Raw genomic sequence first — 10,355 nt, 5'->3', positions numbered from 1 at the left:
ATCCCATCTCACCGGGTTGGGGGAGTGAATGTAGGACTGCACGGTCCCATTGTGGGTCAAACCACCACACCATAGCATGTAACTCCCAACTAAAAAAATTGAAAAGCAGGGTAAGAGATGATATATACATTTTTCTAGAAGTTAGTTGTGGCTGGATTTACACAACCTTTGCTCTCACAGTTGAGTCTATTTTCACACTGCCCCGATTATTTCAGTGCCTGTGTGAGTAGCTCAGGTTTGCCAAGGGGAGCAGAGGGCTTGCAGTCCTGCTGGGAGCCATTTCTGCATTGATTTTTTTCTGACTGTCTGCTCAAACTGACACATCCTAATGGGAGACAAAACATAGTTAGACATTGGTGAAGTGAACAGCTTGCTTTGAAAAGAGGTGGACTCTGCTTCATGTGACAGTGAATGAGCCCTTTTAAAAAAGTGGAAAATGATGGGACATAAATACTTGGTCTGTCCTCCGTGAGCAGTACCTGTGCATAGGCAGAGCAGAAGATGAACAGAGGTTTTCACATGCATTTGAGGAAACTGGCACAAAGCCATTGGGAACAAAGAACCTGATTTGTCCTTACAACAATTTTGGTTTTAATACTGAAATCCAGTTTGAGGAACAAATAACCCTCAGGGCAAACTCTTCCTGAGACTGGCTCTATATGTAAGTGAGCTGAGGACACACCACAAGGAATATCTTCTTTGGCAGTAGAGGAGGGAAGTGCAGGAGCCTTTCTTTTAGCAGGTCCAGGGCACAAAGGCCACTGCAAAGCATAGGCTGTAACATTTTCTAAATGGATGGAGAAAATGATGGGACCATAAAAAAAACCCAACTCTGAGACTTGCTAAGTTTTTATGGCCTATTAATGAATGCCATGAATTAATGAGTTTAATTTTAGTGAATACTCACAAGCCCATCAGTGGAGCAGCACAGGGGGACACCGTTCTAAAATAGCTCTAGCAGATGCCACAATAATACGAATTTTCCCTGTATATCTCATTTATTTCTTGCTGTGTGCAGTTTCTTACTAAATCTGTTCCCTTGATAAATGCAAGGATGTTCTTGCCATTGGATAGAATAGCTAAGTGCAATTGTCACAAACACTAACTAGCTTAACCTTCTTGTTGCATAGCTACTACTGCTGTAAAATATTTCCTCAGCTAACAGACATCTTCAAAATGAGTTTTAAAGTTTTCTTTTTATACACACAGACCGCGGCTGTTAAACAATGGCAGCTTGAATGGAAGTTATTTAATGATAACAACAATAATGTCAGTTATTTGGATAAAGTGTCAGCTTAGAGAGGGAGACCAGCCATCAGCAGATTCGTGCAAGGAGCTTACAAAATAGAGAAAATTAACCTGATAGCATTTGCAATGCCAGCAGATCTTCAGGAGGATAATTATCCTGCTACCTCTCTTCACACACAAGTGTTAACATTGGTACTAGATGTGAAGAGACCTTCTATCCTGCCAGCTTTACCTTCCCTCCATATCCTTAATTGCTTTAAATTCAAAATATGGTGAGTTGATACTGATTTATGAGGCATCTTGGTAATCACTTACCAGCCTTGTTACATGACTAGTATTATTTATTGTAAAATTTATTAATTGATACCAAGTGCCAACCCTACTGTCCACATTCATTTCTGAGAGCTTCCACTCCAGCCCAAAGTGATGGATGTGAAGAAGGGATCAGGTGCTGCTGCAAAGCAGTGGTCTTCAGCCGAGTGATGCTGCACTGAGGTCCTGGTGGTCTGCATCTCCTCCTTCTTGAGGGGACACCTCTGTGCATCTCTGCCTAGTCCACACCTGCTTGCCAGCTGGCCTGCCCTGGGCAAGTGTGTTGGTCCTTGTGTGCTAGCAGTGAGGGCAAAAACATGACTGGACCATTACCTTGTGGGAAGAGTGTCTGTCTCTGAGGGTGCATGGAATGGGGGAGCTGATGTTCTGCATAACTCCTCACTGATGCCACCCTCTAGCTAATAAATACACCTAAGGCACTCTTAAGCCCTTGAAGGACTTTGGGCTTAGTTTGGGGAAAGTGTTGAGTTTTTTATTGGTGGTGGATTTTTGTTTTGTAGGATTTTTTTGCTTTTGCTTTTCAAGGAAGTTGAGATAATTTTAGAAATCCGTAAATGGGAATGATAGAAACACAGGGAGTGAAAATAAGCTAATTTAGATGTTTTTTTAAGATCAGCTGCTGCTTATGAAGATGAAAGTGGTTTGTCCTGTCCTAATTTCATTAACTAATGTTGTATATATTTTAAAAAGTTCTGATAAATAATGAAATATTTCAAGAACCAATTGAAATCTCAAGTCATGAAATTAATCAGAAACAGCCACATAATTTTGTTAGTACTTTTGTTAGTAATTTTTCAGCGTGGTGAAGAAAACCCTGGTGCCTGGTTTGTTGACAAAAAATAAGTAAAAAAACTTAAACCCGCCTATTGTCTATGAGCATTTATTCCTTAATTTTCAACTTCCTTTTTCTTTATTGTTCTATTTGTAACAAAGTTGGGCCTTATTTTTCTTGCCAGTAGTTTGACAAATGGCTTGAAAGGAATCGATGGCAATGGCCTTGTTTGCTCCTTAGCTGTTGTGGCAGGAGAAGGGGTTTTGTGTATGTTTGGTTTTAATTCCCTTTTGTTGGTGTAAATGGTTCTGATTAAACATCAAGGTCAGTTCACAAACTTCGGATGTTGGGTGAGAACTGCTAATCCAGAGACTTTTTTTTTTTAAGATGTCTTTAAATCGAGAGTCAAGTTTAAACTGTCAGAAATGTTACTGTGTTCAAGTGAGTAGCTGATAAATGCTATTTTAGCAAGTAGGCTGCTAGCCTATGGAGTTGCCCACTGCCAGGGCGTCTTCAAGTAAAACACTATGGATAATTTTAGAAGAGCTCAGAACATTTTAGGACCAAAAATAGCCATGTTTGTAATTAGGGATACTAAAATAGAAGCAGTCAGATCCCTGGGGATTTGGAGAAAAATCTCTGACTCTCCCTACCTCAGGTCTGCTGAAATTGCTGTGGCTTCATCACATCCAGGGCACTGTCTTGGGGATTCTTGGCCAAGCCAAGCCAGAGCCTGGCATCAGGGATGAGTTAACCTTTCTCCTCAGCCACAGGCATGCTGCTACAGCGAGAAGAGTAGATGAGATAGTGGAGCTGAGCTAGAACTGAGCCAGTGAGGTGATGATTAGGTTAGAAGCAGGTTGTTGGAGCATTGTGTAAGGTGAATCGTATTAGCTATGTGCGCTCCTGTTGTATTCGTTGGAGTGTTACGCAGCACGGTGACATACATCTGGGTTTTGTGTACGCGAGAAGGACTGTTCATACTTCCCTTAGCAGGAGAAATAAAGGTCCTAAATGAGTTTGTAATTTGGCTATGCTTTCTTTTCGTATACGAACCGTGATACAGTTTCAGCAGATTTAATTCTACCCGTTGTTGTGCTTGAATTAGCAAATCAAGGTTTTGAAAAAGAAGGGCCGTGGCTGCTTTGCGTGGCTGTTGAGGACTGCACTGCACTGTTTGGGGGCTGGGGGGAAAGAGAAATGTGACCTGGTGTTTTATCTTCCACGTCCTGCCATCCAGCCTGCAATCAGCTGCACTTCAGAAGTGCAGGAGGGAGGGATGTGGCCTGTGAAGGAGTTAGTGATATGTAAAATAACAGTTATCAATGCAATGGTTTGCGTTAACTATGCAGAAGGTTACTAGAATAAATAGGTGTCTGGTAACATAGTGGTGCCTAATAAAACAATTTGTCTGTAGCATAGACGTGAAGGAATTTGATTCAGGCCAGACTGGGTTGTAAAGGAGCGTATTTAGAGGTGGTCATCTTTTTTAACTATGCAGAAAGCAAATTATATGCTAGTAACAAATGACATATGACAAGAAGCAGCTTGTGTAAGTGTCCTTTAATTCTAAACTGTTCTGGAGATGAAAGTATTCAGACTCCACCTTTAGGAACATATTGTATTTCCCTATTTATGTTTGTTTCCTATCATGTGATGAGGTGCAAGAGAAGGTGTCGCTTGCTAATTTTAGCTTTGCAGACTGTCGCTGCAGAAATCTGGCAGTTAACGCTTCTGGAGGGTAGTGCTTTAAGGAAACCCGGGCTATAGTACATGTCATTGTACTCGATGGCATTGGGGACTGTGGAATATTTCAAAGCCTTTTTTTTTTTTTTTTTTTCTGGTTTGTGTTAATGTACTAGTAAGCTTCCTGTAGAAGAATTACCAAAGATTGTGAAAAGCATTAATCAGAAAAGAAAAACTGTTTCTCTGCTGAATAAATGTGTGATAACGGAGACTGAGAAATGCAGTGAATGCCTATGTGTAACTTCATAGCTGGTGCTGTATTTTTCAGAGCTATGTTACTAATTGCAGGAATTGCTCTACATATTGACCTTTACCTGTACTTGCTCATTTCACCAGCAGAACCTGAACAACTCCTGTCCTTCCAGATGCTCTGAGGCATCTTTGTGCAGCTGCTGATGTTTAGGAGAGAGGAAGAGAAAAGGGGGAGGATGCCAGGAGGCTGCTTGTGCCTCAGAAACCCTCAGTATACAGCCTGCAAAGGAGCTTTTAAACTGTGGTCGTCCTTGCCAGACCAGAGGATTGTTCAAAGGTCTGCTGGTTACAGAGGCTCTTCTAGATGTGTTGGGTGCAGGGTGAGGTCTTGAGTGTGGGGAGCCAAAGACAGGGGCAGGGAGAGCCCTGGCACTGTATGGCAGCAGAAAGCTATTGCAGAGTCACTACCAGGGGTGCCGTGTAACTGTGTGTATTTCCTCCTCTGCAGAGTTTCATCTGTTGGGGGTGGTAGGATGAGGGAATGGTAATGAGAAATGGAACTCAATGACATATATAATAAGAGGATAACAGGTTATTTCCTTCATGGACAGACTTTTTGCCCTGCAAGGACTGCATTAGCCCAGGGTTCAAGAAAGGAAATTTAGTGGCGAGTCATTGCAAACAAAATATTAGGCATATGAGTAATAACACAGTTATTTAACACCAGTAGAGTTAAAAGAATATCTATATGTTTTTAGTATAGGATTCCTTTTTTCTTGTTTTTCTTTTAAGCGGAAACCCTAAGAAGAAGTGTTTCAGATGTTTATCTTTCAAAGTGTACTAAAACCATCTAGCACTTTTAGTAATCTGTCTCTGTATTTTGGCACATGCATCACCATGTCAATGATGTTTCTATTTACTTGCAAAAAAAATGTGATAGCAATCCCCCTGACTGGGTGGCTGCCACCTCCTTGTGTTTTTGAGGATTATCCATGTAAGACATGGGATACAGTATGACAGAGTTTTGCATAAAATGTTCTGAAAGGTAGGAAGAAGGTGGAAGAAGAACCACTGCAAAATTTTCCTTGTAAAACAAGAATGGGAGGCAGCAGCACCAATTACATTTTTTTAGGTGGCAGATTTAAAATAAAAAGATTTATTTTTCTTCAATATCAAATTAAAATGTAAATTGATTCCCACAAAGAGCTTTTTCAGGACTAAAGTCTAAACGAGTCAGATCATGGAAGAGGTAGAACCTTTGGTACATGTTAAATTGATGGTCCACATGAAGCGTCTGATTGGGAAGTCCTAAAGTGAAAGGTGTACTGGGAATAATTGCTCTCTGCTTGCATTTCTTATGTCATTTCCCCAAAACACCTATTATTAGCAACTCCCAAATGTAGAGCGCTCTGCTAGATGGGCTTTTTGTTTTCCCAAATGCAGTGTTTCTTGTGTAAAAGTAACTGTCAGCTTCTGTTATCAGATACTCTTAATTACGTTAAAGGAAGTTAAGGTTATAAAGTAAAGGAGTCAGAAGTTAGGAAATCTTGGACTTCATGAGCCTGTGCAGTCTGAATTTGGATTCCATGTGAGTAGTCATTATCTTGTGGTCATTTAAATACTTGATTAGATATGTTCTACTTTCCTCAAGATCCCAGCCTTTGCAGAAGTATTTAGTGATAGTTTAGTTCCTTGTGTTGTAAGTATGTGGTGGTTTCACCCACAGGTAAGACCATGTGGTCCTGCACTCACTCCCCCCCACCCAGTGAGATGGGATGGGAATCACAACAAAGGGGTGGGTCATGGATTAGAATGAGGACAGGGAGAGCTCCCTCACCAGTTATGGTCACGGGCAAAACAGACTCAACTTGGGGAAGAAAAAATCAATTTAATTCATTACCAGTCATGCGAATAGGAGAGTGAGACATAACAACCACATCTTACAACACCTTCCCCCACCCCTCCCTTCTTCCCAGGCTCAAATCACTTTGCTCCTAATTTCTGTATGTTCCACCTCCAGTGGCACAGGGGACAAGGAATGGGGGTTGCAGTCAGTTTGTCTGTGTGGATCTTCCCAGCATAAAAGTCCCTCCCATGGGATGCAAAAGTCCAGGAACAAAGTGTTCCAACACGGGCTTCCCGTAGAGTCACAGACCAATCTGGGAACAGCTCTCAGTTCTGGCACGGGGATGTCTACGGGCTGTAGACGGGCCTCCAGTCCAGTGCCCCTCCTCCCATCCAAGCTGTGGAGTGTGTCATCCCCTGTCCCGCCGCCCCCTGCCCCTGGCTCAGGCATTGAGCATCTCTGGGGTCTCAGTTCAGTCACACCAGCCCCTCAATTCAGTCACACCTGCCCTTGGGCTCAGCTTTCTGCTACAGTGTCGAGTCCTCTGTGGCCTCCATATGGGGTATCTGTTCTGCCATTGAACCTCCGTGGGCTGCATGGGACCTCATTTGCCTTCTCGTACTCCATGTGTGTTGAACTGGGTGTCTGAGGTTCTCTGTCCCCCCCCCCTTTTTCCCACCCTCCTCCTTTCTCCTGGCAACAAAAGTCTCTGTTTAGGCCAAGCTCTCTGTTTAGGCCAATGGTTGTCTTTTGTTCAGGTCAATGGCCTCTCCTCCAGGTTCTCTCCATCTTCTTCTTTTCAAGGCAGTTCTATCCCTCATAAATATGGATTTGAAGAGGTGTTTCTCTATTGCTAATTAGCTCAGCCTGGGCTAGAGGCAGATAGGCCTTGGAGTCAGGGGAGCTTCGCAAAGCTTCTCGCAGGGGCCATCACTGTAGCCCCTTCCCCCACTACCAAAAGCAGCCCCCCGACACACAAACCCAAGACAAAGCAGGGTTCAGTCCTGCAGCTGTCCTCAGATGCACCTTGGAGACCTGCAGGATATATGCTGATGTCTTTCAGTGTACCGTTCCAGATTTAAGATCATTGAAGAAGTTACTTTTCAAGTTTTCTTGGGTCAGATTTCTGAAAATTTAGGCTTAAGTTGTAGTTATCACTTTAGCTCTATTGTGTGCAACATGTCTGAGCCTGGATACTCCGAGTACCTGGTCTGAGTACACGGCCCATTGAAAGCTCTGCCTTGATATCATGGAGGGAGTCAGGTTGCCTTCTCCATTTTAAGAAGAGGAGAAAAAAGCAGGTAAAGTCTATTTGTTATAACTAGGAGTGCTTTTAATTTATAATCTTACCAAACTTGAACTTTGATTATCTGATGGCATCTGGCAGTGGCATTAATTGTGTAACTTTTTGTCTCGGAGATATTTAAAGACCTGACAGTTTATTTCATTTCAAATGCTTCAGAACCAGACTGCCTTTAAACCAGGCTGCTTTTTCTTAGTGCTTCCTTAGACTACCCTGTAGATCTTCAAAGAAGCTATGGAATAGGATTTTCAGCATTTCTAATTCCTTTAACCCAGGGATATTGCATTAATGTAAATACTACTGCTGCTGAAATCTGTGTGGAACGTTGTTTAATAACGACTTTAGCAAATGAACTAAACTTGAGGTCAAAGCATAGCAAAGGAGTAAAGTTCAGATGTCTCAGTTTTAGTAAATCCTTCGTGTGCAGTTGAATTTGATTATAGGATATATCTGCATCTGTAGAAATCACTTAGTAGACATTTGTTCTGTAAGTAAACTTGGAGGGTTTTTAACATGCATAATGCGTGAGGTGAAGCGGGTTGGTGTTGAGTAGTTCTTTCTTATAGCATTGGACGTACTGACGTTAATATTTTGAGACAGCCCTTTTCTCTAGTCAGTCAATTGCTCCCCTTGATTCTGTGTCATCTGCAGTATCAGTGAGGATGTACTCCCTCCTGTCATCCAGCTTGTTGGTGATGCTAACCACAAGGGCAGCCACAGTATCAACCTTCTGATTGTGTCTTGCTGCCAGTTAGGCTTCGAACCACTGACAACTCTCCTTCAAGCCCAACCTGCTAGACAGCTTTTTATCCTCCTTGTCGTCACTTCAGCTCATACCTTCTTCAGTTTGACTGCAAAGATGCTATGGAGGACCATACTGCAGGCCTTGCTGATGTCAAGGTGAAAAGCATCTAGTCTTCTCCCTGGCTCTGTAGAGCCAGCCATCAACATAGGAGGCAAGCAAGCTGGTCAAGTATTATTTGCTCTTACTCATCCATGCTGGCTGTCCTCAGTCACCTTGTCCCTCATGTGCCTTAGCCATAGCTCCTGGGAGGCTTTGCTCTTTAGCTTTGCCAGGCTGTGGCCAGTCTTCAGTTCCTCAGATCCTCCTCCTTTTGAAGATGAGCGTAATGCTTGCCTTTTTTCCAGTCATCGGGAACATCCTGATGCCTCCGGTTGCCCTGGCTTTGCAGAGATGAGAGAGAGCAGCCTCTTGGTGACATCCCTTACAGTCATTGTTGAGTAACCTGTAACTGTCTTCCTGGAGGAGTTTCTAACTTAATGCTCCTCTTCTGGGGCACCACTTCTCACCCCAGGCCCTGCTACTAGGCAGAGAGACCCAAGAGGCCTGGCAGCAGACCTTGCCAGGAGAGACTGAGGCAAAGAAAGCACCGAGTGCCTCCATCTCTTCCATGTCATTAGTCACTAGTCCCCTGCCCTGTTCAATAATGGGCAAGTGTTTTCCTCAGTTTTCCTTTTGTTGCCAACGTGCTTCCAGACAACCTTATTGCCCTGGTTCAATTCTGAACCAGCTGGTAACACGATGTGTTACTGTTACAGTCTGATTATTGTTTTGTTATATATTGTGGTTGTCCCCATTCTGGTTTATGTAAATTATTTTTCATTTTAGACTTGAATTCCCTTTTTTGCTCAACATTTTGTGCACACGAGTCTATGGTATTGGTATTAAATGGTACTAAGACTTTTAGAATATTTATATGTATCTGATTTGGAATATAAACCTTATTGTTACATGCTAACATTCTTCAAGCTTCTGTTCTAAAGCTTGGTACAGCATCTATTAAGGAAATGTATTAAGGAGACTTTATTTCATATTTTACTTACCCTGATTTAACATTTGAAGTTAATTCAAATACATATTCTGTCCTGGGAAAAAAATGGAGACTTAAAAAAAAATAAATAATGCGTAAATGAAGAATATGAAGAGGTCAAAAAGGCAGAAAGCTAACAGAAGAGATTGGAGGCAATATTGCAGTGCAGAAGGAAATTTAAGCTCTTGTTTATTAAGAAAGAAATAATTTGGATGAAAAATAGTAAATACAGATGAATGTGTTAGAGTATCTTTTTAAAAAAAAAACCTTACTGGTTTGTTTCAGGAATTTTAACGTATGTATCCTGTAACTTGGAATTCCTATTGCTTGCAACAGGGGTACCTCATTATTCCAATTAGTGTTGCCCTGGATTTTAGAGATGCGTAGCAAAGCAGCTGAGTCCCCACATTGCAAGGGGACTCTTAACCTCAGCTCTGTGCACACAAGTTCAGGTTCTTCATGTTGTTGTGCACAGGATGGAAAAAGCGCGTGGCACAAAGCCCAAAACAGTTTCGGTGAAATGTCTTCAGCTGAATCTGTGTGTTTTAGCAGATACTTGGCTCATCATCCCACAACATTTAGCAGAAAATAATGGTGATTTTAGGGAACTGAGAATAGGAAACTGTCACAATGGAATTAAATTTCTGCACTGGTTATGAGCCATTCTGAGTATACCCTTAAAAAAAAAGAAAGGGAAAAAAAAAAGAGTAGGTTACTTTTACCAAACTGCAATTTTAATTTGTATGGATATTTTAATTGAGTCAACATTTCTGAGTGCATGAGTCAAATGACATTTGAAACTTCGGACAAGCACAGGAGCACAATCTGTTGTTGAAGAAATGGGAAGAGACTGAAAACTTATACCATAGTAAATTTAGACCTTTTTTTTGGTGGTTTTTTTTTTCCTGCTCTGAGAAGTGCTAAAAAGCAGAGATGGTGAAAACACTGAAGGAAGAAGTAGGAATTAGAAGGGAAAGGGCTTGCTGAATAATACTCACAGAATCATAGAATGGTTTGGGTTGGAAGAGACCTTAAAGATCATCTAGTTCCAACCCCCCTGCCATCAGCAGAGACACTTGCCAC

The sequence above is a fragment of the Antrostomus carolinensis genome, unplaced genomic scaffold (genome assembly GCF_000700745.2).
Source record: "Antrostomus carolinensis isolate BGI_N321 unplaced genomic scaffold, ASM70074v2 scaffold3121, whole genome shotgun sequence".
In the NCBI taxonomy this organism is placed as follows: Eukaryota; Metazoa; Chordata; class Aves; order Caprimulgiformes; family Caprimulgidae; genus Antrostomus; species Antrostomus carolinensis.
This window is presented reverse-complemented; position numbering follows the sequence as displayed.